General features: G+C 44.6%; 1 pseudogene; it reads left to right on the top strand.

Moving 5' to 3' along the window:
* The first annotated feature begins 7,152 nt into the window (after positions 1 to 7,152).
* LOC124662622 lies at positions 7,153 to 10,345 on the top strand (annotated as a pseudogene).
* The last annotated feature ends 6,718 nt before the right edge of the window (positions 10,346 to 17,063 follow it).

Below are 17,063 nucleotides of genomic sequence, written 5' to 3'. Positions count from 1 at the left end.
ATCTATTTGTAATGCTACATGTTGTGTTTGTTGGGATCCGATGAATATAGAATACTATGTCAAGTTGATTATTGATCTATCATATATGTTAGTTATGTTCTTGCATGCTCTCCGTTGCTAGTAGAGGCTCTGGCCAAGTTGATACTTGTGACTCCAAGAGGGAGTATTTATGCTAGATAGTGGGTTCATGTCTCCATTGAATCCGGGGGAGTGACAGCAGCCCCTAAGGTTGTGGATGTCTTGTTGCCACTAGGGATAAAACATCAATGCTTTGTCTAAGAATATTTGTATTGTTTACATTACGCACGATACTTAATGCAATTGTCCGTTGTTTGCAACTTAATATCGGAAGGGGTGCGGATGCTAACCTGAAGGTGGACTTTTTAGGCATAGATGCATGCTGGATGGCGGTCTATGTTCTTTGTCGTAATGCCCTAAGTAAATCTCATAGTAGTCATCATAATATGTATATGCTTCTCTATTTGTCAATTGCCCAACTGTAATTTGTTCACCCAACATGATATATTTATCTTATTGGAGAGACACCATGATACGTCTCCAACGTATCCATAATTTCTGATGTTCCATGCTTGTTTTATGACAATACCTACATGTTTTGTTCACACTTTATATCATTTTGATGCATTTTCCGGAACTAACCTATTGACGAGATGCCGAAGTGCCAGTTCCTGTTTTCTGCTGTTTTTGGTTTCAGAAATCCTAGTAAGGAAATATTCTCGGAATCAGACGAAATCAACGCCCAGTACCCTATTTTCACACGAAGCTTCCAGAACACCCGAGAGCCACCAGAGGAGGGCCCTGTGGGCCCCAGATGACAGTGTGGCGCGGCCAGGGCCTAGGCCGCGCCCCCCTGTTGTGTCGTCGCCTCGTTGACCTTCTGACGCCGCCTCTTCGCCTATATAAAGGTCCCTGACCTAAAACACGATACGAATAAGCCACGGTACGAGAAACCTTCCAGAGTCGCCGCCATCGCGAAGCCAAGATCTGGGGGACAGGAGTCTCTGCTCCGGCACGCCACCGGGACGGGGAAGTGCCCCCGGAAGGCTTCTCCATCGACACCGCTGCCATCTCCACCGCCATCTTCATCAACGCTGCTGCTCCCATGAGGAGGGAGTAGTTCTCCATCGAGGCTCGGGGCTGTACCGGTAGCTATGTGGTTCATCTCTCTCCTATGTACTTCAATACAATAATCTCATGAGCTGCCTTACATGATTGAGATTCATATGATGATGCTTGTAATCTAGATGTCATTATGCTAGTCAAGTGGGTTTTACTTATGTGATCTCCGGAGACTCCTTGTCCCACGTGTGTAAAGGTGACAAGTGTGTGCACCGTGTGGGTCTCTTAGGCTATATTTCACGGAATACTTATTCACCGTTATGAATGGCATAGTGAAGTGCTTATTTATATCCCTTTATGATTGCAATGTGCTTTGTATCGCTACTAGTCTATGTGCTACTCATGTGATGTTATTAAAGTAGTCTATTCCTCCCGCATGGTGTAATGGTGACGAGTGTGTGCATCGTGTAGTTCTTGTCGTAGATTATGATCATAATCTCTTGTAGGTTATGGAGTTGATTATCGCTATGATAGTATTGATGTGATCTATGCCTCCTTCATAGTGTGATGGTGACAAGTGTGCATGCTATGTTAGTACTTGGTTTATTTTGCAAAGATCTATTATACTCTAAGGTTACTTAAACATGAATATCGAATGTTGTGGAGGTTGTTAACTCCGGCATTGAGGGTTCGTGTAATCCTACACAATTAGTGGTGTTCATCATCCAACAAGAGTATATGTAGCACAAGGAAGAGAACTTATTTATTATGTGATCAATGTTGAGAGTGTCCACTAGTGAAAGTATGATCCCTAGGCCTTGTTTCCACCACAAAGAATTGCTTCCCATGCCAGCAAGCTATTTTCTGGCGCCGCTTGTTTACTGTTTTACTGCATCTTTACTTTCTGCAATATTACCACCATCTATACCACTCGTGTTTTACTATCTCTTCGCCGAACTAGTGCACCTATACATCCGACAAGTGTATTAGGTGTGTTGGGGACACAAGAGACTTCTTGTATCGTGATTGCAGGGTTGCTTGAGAGGGATATCTTTGACCTCTTCCTCCCTGAGTTCGATAAACCTTGGGTGACCCACTTAAGGGAAAATTTGCTGCTGTTCTACAAACCTCTGCTCTTGGAGGCCCAACACTGTCTACAAGAAAAGAAGCGTGAGTAGACATCAAGCTATTTTCTGGCGCCGTTGCCGGGGAGGAAAGGTAAAAGGTACTCACACTCCGGTTCTCGGCTACTAAGCTATTTTTTGGCGCCGTTGTAAGTACTCGAAGCTATTTCCTTTAGATCCTGCAATTGCATCTTTTGGTTTCTTGTTTACACTAGTTAGGCATAATGGAAAGCAATAATGAGCTTCTTATTTTATTTCCTGAGTTAAGACATGGATTGTTTGCTGCGAAAATTAAAAAACCTATGGAATCTTATTTGCATGCTAGTAGCAATGATATTAGTATGAACGCTTTGAACACCATTGTTGTTAATGATATGGAAAATTCTAAGCTTGGGGCAGATGGTTTTGATGAGCATGATATTTTTAGTCCCCCAAGCATTGAGGAGAAAATTTTCTTTGATGATACTTTGCCTCCTATTTATGATGATTATAATGATAGTGGTCTTTTGGTACCACCTACTATGGAGAGTAAATTTTATTATGATTATACTATGCCTCCTACACTTGATGAGAATTATAATGATAGCTACTTTGTTGAATTTGCTCCCACTACAACTAATAAAATTGATTATGCTTATGAGGATAGTAATAATTTTATGCATGTGGCTCATGACAAGAATGTTATATGTGATAGTTATATTGTTGAGTTTGTTCATGATGCTACTGAAAGTTATTATGAGAGAGGGAAACATGGTTATATGCATCTTAATAATATTAAGTTTCCTCTCTTTATGTTGAGAATCTTGAAATTGCGCTTGTGTTGCTTTTCTATGCTTACCACTTTGTTCTTCATGAATTTATTTGTGTACAAGATTCCTTTTCATAGGAAATGGGTTAGGCTTAAATGTGTTTTGAATTTGCTTCTTGATGTTCTCTTCTGCTTCAACTCTTAATTCTTGTGAGAGTATCATTAAAATTACTGAGCCCATCTTAATGGCTATAAAGAAAGAACTTCTTGGGAGATAACCCATGTCTTTATTTTACTACAGCACTTTTGTTTTGTTGAGTCTTGGAAGTTGTTTACTACTGTAGCAACCTCTCCTTATCATGTTTTTTGTGCCAAGTAAAGTCTCTATGGTAAAGTTGATGCTAGATTTGGATTACTGCGCAGAAACATATTTGCTGTCTGTCACGAATTTGAGCAGAAGTCTCTGTAAAAAAATCAAAAAAAAATCTGCAAATTTACGTGTGTGATCCTCAGATATGTACGCAACTTTCATTAGTTTTGAGTTTTTCCATTTGAGCAAGTTAAGTGCCCCTTCCAGATTCGTCTTTACGGACTGTTCTGTTTTTGACAGATTCTGCCTTTTATTTCGCATTGCCGCTTTTGCTATGTTGAATGGGTTTCTTTGTTCCATTAACTTTCAGAAGTTTTGTGCAATGTCCGAAGTGTTAAGAATGATTTTGTCACCTCTGAACATGTGAATTTTGATTATGCACTAACCCTCTAATGAGTTTGCTTGAAGTTTGGTGTGGCAGAAGTTTTCAAGGGTCAATAGAAGAGGGTGATATAATGTGATCGAGAAGAGTGAAAGGTCTAAGCTTGGGGATGCTGATACGTCTCCAACGTATCCATAATTTCTGATGTTCCATGCTTGTTTTATGACAATACCTACATGTTTTGTTCACACTTTATATCATTTTGATGCATTTTCCAGAACTAACCTATTGACGAGATGCCGAAGTGCCAGTTCCTGTTTTCTGCTGTTTTTGGTTTCAGAAATCCTAGTAAGGAAATATTCTCGGAATCGGACGAAATCAATGCCCAGTATTCTATTTTCCCACGAAGCTTCCAGAACACCCGAGAGCCACCAGAGGAGGGCCCTGTGGGCCCCAGATGACTGGGTGGCGCGGCCAGGGCCTGGGCCGCGCCCCCCTGTTGTGTCGTCACCTCGTTGACCTTCTGACGCCGCCTCTTCGCCTATATAAAGGTCCCTGACCTAAAACACGATACGAATAAGCCACGGTACGAGAAACCTTCCAGAGTCGCCGCCATCGCGAAGCCAAGATCTGGGGACAGGAGTCTCTGCTCCGGCACGCCGCCGGGACGGGGAAGTGCCCCCGGAAGGCTTCTCCATCGACACCGCTGCCATCTCCACCGCCATCTTCATCAACGCTGCTGCTCCCATGAGGAGGGAGTAGTTCTCCATCGAGGCTCGGGGCTGTACCGGTAGCTATGTGGTTCATCTCTCTCCTATGTACTTCAATACAATAATCTCATGAGCTGCCTTACATGATTGAGATTCATATGATGATGCTTGTAATCTAGATGTCATTATGCTAGTCAAGTGGGTTTTACTTATGTGATCTCCGGAGACTCCTTGTCCCACGTGTGTAAAGGTGACAAGTGTGTGCACCGTGTGGGTCTCTTAGGCTATATTTCACAGAATACTTATTCACTGTTATGAATGGCATAGTGAAGTGCTTATTTATATCCCTTTATGATTGCAATGTGCTTTGTATCGCTACTAGTCTATGTGCTACTCATGTGATGTTATTAAAGTAGTCTATTCCTCCCGCATGGTGTAATGGTGACAGGTGTGTGCATCGTGTAGTTCTTGTCGTAGATTATGATCATAATCTCTTGTAGGTTATGGAGTTGATTATCGCTATGATAGTATTGATGTGATCTATGCCTCCTTCATAGTGTGATGGTGACAAGTGTGCATGCTATGTTAGTACTTGGTTTATTTTGCAAAGATCTATTATACTCTAAGGTTACTTAAACATGAATATCGAATGTTGTGGAGCTTGTTAACTCCGGCATTGAGGGTTCGTGTAATCCTACACAATTAGTGGTGTTCATCATCCAACAAGAGTATATGTAGCACAAGGAAGAGAACTTATTTATTATGTGATCAATGTTGAGAGTGTCCACTAGTGAAAGTATGATCCCTAGGCCTTGTTTCCACCACAAAGAATTGCTTCCCACGCCAGCAAGCTATTTTCTAGCTCCGCTTGTTTACTGTTTTACTGCATCTTTATTTTCTGCAATATTACCACCATCTATACCACCTGTGTTTTACTATCTCTTCGCCGTACTAGTGCACCTATACATCTGACAAGTGTATTAGTTGTGTTGGGACACAAGAGACTTCTTGTATCGTGATTGCAGGGTTTGCTTGAGAGGGATATCTTTGACCTCTTCCTCCCTGATTTCGATAAACCTTGGGTGATCCACTTAAGGGAAAACTTGCTGCTGTTCTACAAACCTCTGCTCTTGGAGGCCCAACACTGTCTACAAGAAAAGAAGCGTGAGTAGACATCACACCACTAGTGAACTGTGGACCCCGGTCCATTCTTTTACATCTGAAATACAACCTACTGCAATCATTGTTCTCTTTTGTTTTCTGCAAGCAAACATAATTCTCCACAGCGTACGTTTAATCCTTTGTTTTCAGCAAGCCGGTGAGATTGACAACCTCACTGTTAAGTTGGGGCAAAGTAGTTTGATTGTGTTGTGCAGGTTCCACGTTGGCGCCGGAATCACTGGTGTTGCGCCGCACTACACTCCTCCACCAACAACCTTCACGTGGCCTTCATCTCCTACTGGTTTGATAACATTGGTTTCTTACTGAGGGAAAACTTGCTGCTGTGCTCATCATACCTTCCTCTTGGGGTTCCCAACGGACGTGTGCTTTACCGTCACAAGGAAGCTACCTTTCTGGCGCCGTTACACCTCAGGGATTTCTAACTTCCACACGCCAGCACTGCTCCAAGTCATGAAACGCCAAGCACACGTTGAGGTTCGTCCTCAATGGGAAAAGTTAATTCCTCATCGCCGCCCAGACTTCAACCGTCATTGCCATACCTTAGATCTTAGCTTCCATGACATTCTCCGCCAGCTCCATGAAACGAGAACATGCCCCACGATATTAACAGCCAGCAGAGCTTCGAAGCGTTCCCTCTGAAACCAAACAGGCACAGTAAAACATGGGTGCGCACGACCGAATCCCGAACCAGCAAACTCCAAGCATGATGCGCCCAGTGGAGCTCGCTGGTGTAGCCTTCCGAAACAGGACACTTCAGCCAGATCGATGATGACAAGCATCCAACAGATCACCACCTTAGGCGTTGAGAAGGAACCCTAGGACCACATCGTTTATTCAAGAAGAGCTTATTAAGAGATAGGAATCCATAGTGATGTTTCGCCGGCGTGGCCAAGCCAACATCAGAACCCGCAGCTCCCTGGATTGACCACTCCGGCCCAGCCATATTGACCGGCAGCCTAGATCCCCAACGAATCGGATCGAAGTCTGCACCAGCTGTTCACCTCCACCTCCACGAGATCGTTCTGCCCGTGAGCTTCAGCCAGACCGACGACCTGGCCTCGACGCCCAACACCCGCTCGTGCCGCCAGGAAGACGGCCAGTCTAGGTAGGGAGCCTAGACCCACGGCGAATCTCCTCCACTTGCAACAACGAAGACCCGATGAAGACTGCCGGCGACGCCTGGTCGGGGAACGTCCCCCCGATCACCGCCCGCGTCGATCCCCGATGATCCATCCCCAGCCGCATCGAGGAGATGGCCGCCATGTCCACCTCCCCTAGCACCTTTCGGTACCAGGGCCGCCGCCACCGCCGATGGCGGTGAGGAGGGAAATAGGGGGAGGGAGAGTTGGCGGTGGGATCGGATCCCCTGGCGGCGCCCTTGGGGTGCGCCGTGACGGCATTCAACACTTGGCTGTTCAATGTAAACATAACAGATGATTGCTGGTGGTGCAAGTTATTTCCCAATCAAGTTGCTTCAATATTTTTCCGTGAGTCAACGCGTTATCCTTTTCTTCTTTCCTCCTTTTAAGTTCCCACTATGTTCTCTGCCTGGCATATCTGCATCTCCATTCCAGCTAGCTTCCACCAACCTTCCAGAGAGTCAATAGAGAAAGAGAATGGAGGGTGCGGCGCAGCTTGTGTCCATGCTTGGGCAGGTGGCGGGCGAGGAGTACCGGCAGCTCCGCGGCGTCGGTGGCCAGGTCGCCGAGCTGAGGGATGAATTGGCCACCATGAACTCCATCCTACGAATGCAGTCTGAAGCTGACGAAGGCGCCGTTGACCACTTCGTCCGGGAGTGGATGAAACAGGTGCGCGAGCTCGCCTATGATGCTGAGGACTGCGTAGACCTCTACATCTTCCGCATCCGATGCCGGCTGAGAGATCTTGGCTTTGTTGCCTGGTCCAAGCGTCTGCTCGCGACGCTCTTTTCTCGCCGTCGACTGGCTGGTGAGATCCAGGCCCTCCACGCCCGTGCTGTCGCCATCAGCGAGCGCCATGCACGGTATGGTGTCAGCCGTGAGGCGCTGATCCGCTCCGCTTCTTCTTCACTGGCACCAACGCCTGCTGTGTCGGTGTCCGTGCATGCACTCCGCCCTGCCAGTAACGACCCTGATCAGTTCGTCGGCATCAGGGGCCAGGCTAAAATCCTGGCTGACAAGGTGAAGGACAACAAAGAGGGTGACATGAAGCTCAAGGTTTTCTCCATTGTCGGGTTTGGTGGGCTCGGGAAGACTACGCTGGCGGTGGAGGTGTGCCGGCTGCTGGAGACGGAGTTCCAGCGCCAAGCGCAGGTGTCTGTGTCCCAGACGTTCACCGGCAGCAAAGACCTTAAGGCGCTGCTCAAGCGTGTGCTTCAGCAGATCGTCAAGGTGAAAGCAAATAACGAGCAAGGCATCAAGGAAGAGGACTCCCTTAGTGTTGGTGAAATCGACGAGATGAATCTGGACAATCTGGCTGACACGATCAAGGACAGACTCAAGGACAAGAGGTATGGATAAGCACACATACCTAACCCTTTTACAATCATTATTACTCTCTCCAATCCATAATAACTGTCGGAGCTTTATTTCAATTTAGCCCAAATTTGAACTAAAGCTCACCTATAATATGGATCAGAGGGGAGTGGTATGGAGTTGTTGCTTAGTTAATGCATCGCTGTTCTGACTTCTGACCTAAATTACATGCATTTTGGTTAAGGTCATAGTAATTTAATGTTTCTATGAGGCTTGTTTGATTTTGATGATTGTATCCTATATGCTTTTTTCCTGAGGATTTTATTCCACTGCATTTCACAGGTACCTCATTGTGATCGATGATGTATGGACCATAGGAGCATGGGATGCAATCCAATCCAAGTTGCCAGAAAACAGTTGCGGTAGCAGAGTACTGGTGACTACTCGGATAGAAACTGTTGCCAAATCATGCAGTCATGGTAGTGTTTCCGGAGATTACATTTATGAGATCAAGCCCCTCAGTTTGAAGGACTCCAAAAAGTTGTTCCTTAGCAGAGCATTTGGCTCCAAAGATGCCTCTTATCCCAAGGAGCTAGAAGATGAAATGGGCAACATTTTGAAAAAATGTGCTGGGCTGCCAATGGCCATCGTTAGCATTGCCAGCCTTTTGTCAGGCTACAAATCGCCGGAGAGCAAACATATGTGGGAGAGAATATGTAGATCAATTGGCTCTCAAATGGAGAGCAACCCTACCCTCGAGGGGATGAGGCAGATCCTCACACTCAGCTATAACCACCTGCCTCATTATCTCAAGGGTTGCATGATGTATCTTAGCATTTTTCCGGAGGATTATATCATCAGCAGAGATCGTCTCCTTTGGAGATGGATTGCCGAAGGATTAGTTGAAGAGAAAAGGGGGTTGACCTTGTTGGAAGTGGCAGAGACCTACTTTGATGAGTTGGTCAGTAGGAGCATGATAGATCTGTCTGCGGATGAAATCATCACCGATGGGAACAGGAGGACATGCCGAGTCCACGACATGATGCTTGAGGTCATGGTGTCCAAATCCCTAGAGGCTAACTTTGTTAGCCTTGTGGGTGGGCAGTACGAAGGGATGTCCTATGATAGGATTCGCCGCCTCTCTATCCATGATGGAGGACAAGGACGCAAGAATTCTTCTTCCAAGAAAAATGCAGCAGGACGGCGTGGTATTTCGAGTGATGTAGAGGGGGTGGACGTGCAGTATGTTCGATCACTGAGCATGTTTGACCTCGAGGGGCACAAGTTACTTGATCGGCTGGGGGAGTTCACGCTGCTGAGGGTGCTTGATCTGGAAGACTGCAAGGGCCTAGAAAACAAGCATATGGGTGCTATCTGCCGGATGTACCTCCTAAGGTTCTTGGGTTTGAAGGGCACAGATATCAGTGTGATGCCACCGGAAGTCAGCGAGCTAGAGCACTTGCAGACCCTAGATGTATATCAGACGCGCCTCAGCAGGCTACCAGAATCTGTGAAAAAGCTGAAGAAAGTTGAGCGCCTCAAATTCTCCCATAAGAACCCTGCAAAGTGGGCTACTATGTGGAAGGCACCTAATGGGATCTCAGAAATGAAGGCACTGCGCGAGGTGAGTAATGTAGTTATAGACAACGTTCAAGTTGCCCAAGAGATTGGTGATCTAGAACAATTGCAAGGGATACTTGTCTACGTTGATGGCAGGTCCGAGAACAAAGAGGAGATTCGTCGAGCACTTGCCGGTTCCCTGGGCAAGACATACTCCCTCCGTTCGCTTAATGTGGGAGACATTGTAGATGACGGCCATACATTGGATTATCTCATTGACCTTCCCTCACCACCACAGCTCCTTCGGTACCTTAGGTTCTCAGGCAACATTGCTAGATTGCCAGACTGGGTCGGGTCACTCACATATCTTGTTGAGTTTGCCCTTTCGTCGACAAAACTCTCCGGTGACAAACTACTCGGCGTCCTGTGCAAGGCACCCAACCTGCAGAGCGTTCTGTTTCATTACAATTTCTACACTGACCATCAATTGGTTGCGCGCACCGCTCACAACTTTCCGGCGCTCAAGGTCATGAGAGTGCCCTCTTATGATGAATGGCCCAAAGTTTTCCGATTCGAGGAAGGATCCATGACAACGCTGAAGACCCTGGAGGTGAATTTTGGCGGCAACGGAGATAAGAGCATTGTTGGTATCGAGAACTTGACGAATCTTAAAGAGGTGCAGCTTAGTGGTGAGAAAGGAAACCCTGCACTGAACTTTGCATTGAAGCAAATAAAGGCGGAGAGTGACCGTCGCACAGAGGACAGTCAGTTCACGGTTGCAGTGCAGTACTCATGACCACCTCTGGAGATTGTGGAAATTACATATACTAGGAAGTTTGCCGCGGCGGCACGCCGCGCCCTTGGTTGCTAAACTGTTTGTTATAGTATTTTATAATTACTACAATATATAAGTTATCTAAAGTACTGCAAACGTTTCAGTGTTTTGTAAAAGAGATATTGTAGCATCATGGTTCGGGTTCTTCCAGCTTCTAAGATCCCTATTAGGTAAGAATATATTGGTTGTGCTTTCTTCTTTGCGAGAAAACCGCTCTATTTTCTTGCTATTAGAAGTTGTATTCTTGGCAGTCAAAGGAAAGGAATTAGAAAAGAGGGAACGTGAGGCGATGGAAACAAATAGGGTAGTATGGGAAAACACCAGCTAATCATACGGCAATGGAGAAAGAGGGGGTAATATTCTAGTAGCACTACACGGTAGTTGTAGTGATCATAGAAAGAACACATCACACCAATTGAATGATGTGACATACGATTGATCAAGTTTGTTTTCAGAAAAACCGGAAGGTAGTAGTATTTTCATCGACTAAAAGAGGTGGTGGATGGTGGAGTATTTTTGTTTGTGGAGTTGCTACGAAGAAAATGATAGTATTTTCTCCGGCTAAAATAGGTTGTGGGTGATAAAGATCTCCATGGCCTCGTCCTCCGCAAGGTTCGGCGGTTGGACTTCGTGCTCCTCCTCCTCCCATTCGTCCTCCTTCTCCTTCACGTTGTTGCTGAAGCGGCCGCGTCGCTCCTGGTTGAAGAATTCCCACCTCCTGAAGGTGGACCGGTTCTAGGAGTCGATGGCGAATGCATGATCCTCGCGTAGATCCGGCTGGAGGATTAATCTCCGGCGACGGATTTCATACTGCTACTACCGTCCCTCGTGCAGTACAGGAGGCACCAGGACACGCCCATTGTTTAGGTACTAACCAGCACTCGTCATACGCGCATCCCGCCAAGGGACCGGCCGGTTCTCCTCGAATAGTCAGTGGGCGAGTTCCACCGGCACGTAACGGCGGCTGCGCGAGGTTTTCTTCTTTTTGGAGCGAGAGGACCCAATCTCGGTGTCGTGCTTCCTCTTGCGGAACAACCATCCCTTTTCCCATGGTGATGTCGGTGGCGATTGGATGTAGGCGAGCTGCGGGGGTAGACTGGGCATCGTTGAAAGGTCCGGCGGCACATTGAACTGGGGGGAGACGCCCAAGCGATGTGCGTGCCAACATTGGCGTGCGCGAAGATGGGACCACGCCATTGGCGCAGTTCGAGGATACGAACTGTGGCCGGAGCCTTTCCTCGGGCGCAGAAGGTGAAGCTCACGCGGTAGCTGTTAGACGGGCCCGAAGGGCAATGAGGCGGACGTGAAGACGCATTCGCGACACAAATTTAGGCCGTGTTTGCGTCCCTGCGGATAGGCCGGACATTTTGCGTTGGGCCGCTGGACTGTGACACGGTCCCATTTAGCGACCGTATGCTTCGGACAGTTGGAGATTCTCCAATCATGGAATTTATGTGGGAAGAAAAAGAAAGCAAATTGAATTTACAATACCACAAAACCATCTACGTGTAAAATGATGGCGTGTTGGACTGTGATTGGATGGAACTTGACCATGAACAGTGGCCAAACTGCTCTTCACGCAGCAAACAGGTTCAGCTTTTATATAGGTTCTTATGCTAGGGTTGTCCCAAGTATTTGGATAAACAAGGTTTAAGTACAATGCCATTACTCCTCTACTCAAGGCATGAGGATTGGTCTAGAATTAACTACTAGTGATGTACCTATCATTTCATGTGATAGATGGTATCTAATTATGCCACAAGTTTTACTTATCACCTAAATCTACAAGGTAAGATCCTAAGCATGATCCACTTATTCCTCACTAACCACTTCTTTATTATTTCTCTCATCACACTCACCTAGATTCTTAGTGTTTATGATCATTACCCAATTTGTAATGATCAAAGGATTGACCTCATAACGTTTCATTAGTGAAACATGGTTCTCGTCTCCAAGATCAAGTATTGGTCAATATACTTAACTATACACATGTAGCTTGAGCTCTCTGGGATAAGTAGGGTTTCTCTAGGTTTTATGATCATTATCAAGTTGTAATGATCACAACACTTGTCTCTCTTGGATCACTAGTAAAAGAGGTTCTTACTTACCATCAAGTGTTGGCTAGGTCAAGTAGGGTTTAATACTTGACTTGTACTTCTTATAGCATTAGTTATTATCAATGACTTACCTCACCTAGATATGGTTTGAATATTAACCTAGGTTCTATTCAATGGATAGTATAATCATATGAATGATTCTCTCCTTTCTCTAAGGTTTAATAGAAATAGGTTTGAATGAACAAGATTGAATAGTCAAGGGTTGATAAAGAATGAATATGAATGTCCTTGGCTTGGGTTCAAGTATTGTAGTTGAGAATATACCATGTGAATCATGGTAAGAATATTTATTTAGTAAAAGACATGGAAAAGATAAGTAAATAATAGTTTGTTGATTAATTGTGTTCTTAAATTTATGGTTGAATAATTATTCATGTGTTGTTGTAAGGAATGTCATGTTGAGATCTTTTATAAGATCTTGTAGTTGACCCTTACTTAAGGTGCTGTTTGTTATAAAACTAATTGCATTTGATCTAGTCCATAGATAAAATCATCTCTACACAAAACAAGGTTTTAGCAAAGATCACAGTGAAGTTTATAGCGCTTGACTTGATGATCTACTTCAATTCCAGCAAGTCAAGTGAAACTTCAGTTACTGTGGTAAGTTTTATTTGAAAGCGCGAAAATTTCCTGGATTTTCTATGCATGAATGCAATGCACACTTTGGTGTTTTCTTATTTTGTTGCCTCTAAACCTGGGATATTACAGCCTCTCCCCCTTAAAATTAACTTCGTCCCGAAGTTCAAACGCTCTCATGTTTCAGAATGTGGAACTGACTTGAACAGATCATGATCCTTCTCATACTCCATAGTGATATTATTAGATATAATTGGATATATCCCTTGTCTAGTTCCTTCCTGGAATCTTGTGATGTCTGGCACTAATACTTTCTTTAATTATATGTTTACTTCCAACACTCTAAGCTTATAGTCTTGATCTCCAAAAATTCCTTTGGATTAGGACATCTTCTTATGCTTATGGACTTCACTAATAGTTGTGGTGACAACTTCCTATCTGGGTACCCAAAGCTTAATTCTAAAAGGATGGTTTAAGATAGGTTTTTGTTTTCCCTTACTACCATATACTTAACAAGGTATTTACATTAGGCATGGTCCTGGGGGTTTATTCCTACGAATGGATTAGACTCATTTAGTCCATCCAATCATGGCTTCTAGTTTATATTAATTATCCTCCTTTTGGTTTCGTTAGGTTCCATGAAAGGAATCTTTCTTTTGGTCTTATGTTTTGGTATGGTCAAATTCCTTCGATCTTCAGCCTTCTTAAGCTTTGATTGTCCTTCGACATCTACTTCATCCAACTTCATTATCTTAGACTTACTTGAGCTCTTTTACTTCTAAGTATTTATCAATTACCCGCTCAAGTTAGGTTCTAACCCTTACGTCCTCGAGATATGAACCTCGGCTTTTGGTCTGACATCCTCCTGAGATTACTAATATATGGGTACTTCCCGACAACTTTATGAAAATAAGATCAGACTTCCTCTCAGTTAAGACCTTCTTCTTGGTCTATCATACTCCAAATATCATATCTTAATACTTCTCGTTCAGCCTTCCTCTTCCCCTTGAAGTTTACTAATGATCTCCAAGCTCCTTTTCTTCTAATCATTAAACTCCAAGGTTAGAAGATTGTTCTTGGTCTGGCTTAGAGTTTGTACTTTTCTAGAGTCTCACAAAGAATTCTTGCGGTGTATCCACACATTTGTGGTATCCGATGTGAATCCTCTGACTAAATGGTTATATACCACAACTATTTGGATGGTATGGTTTTTTTATAACAATTTCTTGTTATCATTACACCAGCTGCGGACTATCTGGTACCAGATGTGAACTCTTTTATAGTTTTAGTTAACATCTACCTCACTTCAAGTACTTTCTCTTCATGATTATTGTAAGGGTATATTGCCCCTATGTGTGGTTTTGGTAATTAATGACAACCCCTATGGACTAATGTTTTCATTGAGTTTATATGAAGGAATATTCCGTAGGTACTACTTGTATTCCATGTGTTGGATTCAAGTATGGATGCCATGAAGATAAAGATATACCTTGTGTATTGGCATCAAGATCATCGATTTGAAGATATATATGTGATATGATCAAGAAGAAGAAATGAAGATGGAGCTCTTATGTGGAACTCAATATTAGCCATGCTCTAGCTTATGTGATAAGCAATGGATGATCAAGATCTTGAGTGCTTGATTCCAAGTGAAGAATTCAAGTTATGGCTGTAAGTCGGTGTCATGATAGTCTCATAAGTTCAGCTATGGTTGACTAAGATTTAGAGCATGCAAGCAAATCAAGAATTCTTTATACACCTCAAGATAGTATGATAGAGCATGAGAAGATACAAGGTTGACCAATACAAAGAGTGAAGAATAGATTCAAGTTTGGTCAACACATGAAGCATGAAGAATGTGCCACATGAAGTCATGTGGTATGGTAAGCCTTGTCAATTATGCTTTATGAACTAACCCATCATATATGTGCCCTTGTGTTATCTATATGGGTTAGGTATCTTTCCATGGGCATGCATCAAAAGTGAGATCTCATATAGCCCATGAGAGGATGACATCAAGTGGTGATCGTCATCAAGGTCGAGTTGGACAAGTTCAAGATGAGCATCTCAAGTGGATCACATGCTTGAAGCTTGCCGTCCATTTGGTGATAATGGACATGTGAAGATGTGCATCAATGAAGCTATCCCATCATGGTGTATGGGGGAGCAATTGAGAGTCTTCACGAAGCAACGATGATCAAGTGAGGCATTCCGGCTTGAGTGGAGCTTGAAGAGCTATCATCAAGATAAAGCGGGATGCGCAAGGCAAAGGTATGGCCTTGCTAGGTTTTCCTTTTACCGGTATCAAGGTGGTTGTTGGGAGACCGGATTATAGGATAGATAGCTGATGCGCGTAGATGTACACGTCCGTTGGGAACCCCAAGAGGAAGGTATGATGCGCACAGTGGCAAGTTTCCCTCAGTAAGAAACCAAGGTTTAATCGGACCAGTAGGAGTCAAGAAGCACGTTGAAGGTTGATGGTGGCGAAATGTGATGCGGCGCAACACCAGGGATTCCGGCGCCAACGTGGAACCTGCACAACACAACCAAAGTACTTTGCCCCAACGAAACAGTGAGGTTGTCAATCTCACCGGCTTGCTGTAACAAAGGATTAACCGTATTGTGTGGAAGATGATTGTTTGCAAAGAAAACAATAAAGAACAATTGCGATAGATTGTATGCGATGTAAAGAATAGGACCGGGGTCCACAGCTCACTAGAGGTGTCTCTCCCATAAGATAAAAGCATGTTGGGTGAACAAATTACAGTCGGGCAATTGACAAATAGAAAAGGGCATAACAATGCATATACATGGTATGATAAATATAGTGAGATTTAATTGGGCATTACGACAAAGTACATAGACCGCTATCCAAAGCATGCATCTATGCCTAAAAAGTCCACCTTCAGAGTTATCATCCGAACCCCTTCCAGTATTAAGTTGCAAGCAACAGACAATTGCATTAAGTATGGTGCGTAATGTAATCAACAACTACATCCTTAGACATAGCATCAATGTTTTATCCCTAGTGGCAACAACGACATCCACAACCTTAGAACTTTCCGTCACCGTCCTGCATTTAATGGAGGCATGAACCCACTATCGAGCATAAATACTCCCTCTTGGAGTTAAGAGCAAAAACTTGGCCGAGCCTCTACTAATAACGGAGAGCATGCAAGATCATAAACAACACATAGGTAATAGATTGATAATCACCATAACATAGTATTCTCTATCCATCGGATCCCGACAAACACAACATATAGTATTACGGATAGATGATCTTGATCATGTTAGGCAGCTCACAAGATCCAACAATGAAGCACATAAGGAGAAGACGACCATCTAGCTACTGCTATGGACCCATAGTCCAGGGGTGAACTACTCACTCATCACTCCGGAGGCGATCATGGCGATGAAGAGTCCTCCGGGAGATGATTCCCCTCTCCGGCAGGGTGCCGGAGGTGATCTCCTGAATCCCCCGAGATGGGATTCGCGGCGGCGGCGTCTCTGGAAGGTTTTCCGTATCGTGGCTCTCGGTACAGAGGGTTTCGCGACGAAGACTTTAAGTAGGCGGAAGGGCAACGCGGGGGGCCACACGAGGGCCCCACACGCTACGGCCGGGCGGCCAGGGCCTGGGCCGCGCCGCCCTAGTGTGGAGGCGCCTCGTGGCCCCACTTCCTTTCCCCCTCGGTCTTCTGGAAGCTTCGTGCAAAAATAGGACCTTGGGCGTTGATTTCGTCCAATTCCGAGAATATTTCCTTACTAGGATTTCTGAAACCAAAAACAGCAGTAAAACAAAGAATCGGCTCTTCGGGATCTTGTTAATAGGTTAGTGCCGGAAAATGCGTAAATACGACATATAATGTGTATAAAACATGTAGATATCATCAATAATGTAGCATGGAACATAAGAAATTATCGATACGTCGGAGACGTATCAGCATCCCCAAGCTTAGTTCTGCTCGTCCCGAGCAGGTAAACGA

Source organism: Lolium rigidum, chromosome 6, assembly GCF_022539505.1.
Source record: "Lolium rigidum isolate FL_2022 chromosome 6, APGP_CSIRO_Lrig_0.1, whole genome shotgun sequence".
In the NCBI taxonomy this organism is placed as follows: domain Eukaryota; kingdom Viridiplantae; phylum Streptophyta; class Magnoliopsida; order Poales; family Poaceae; genus Lolium; species Lolium rigidum.
The sequence above is the reverse complement of the archived record's forward strand: the minus strand, read 5'-3'. Positions and strand labels throughout refer to the sequence as shown.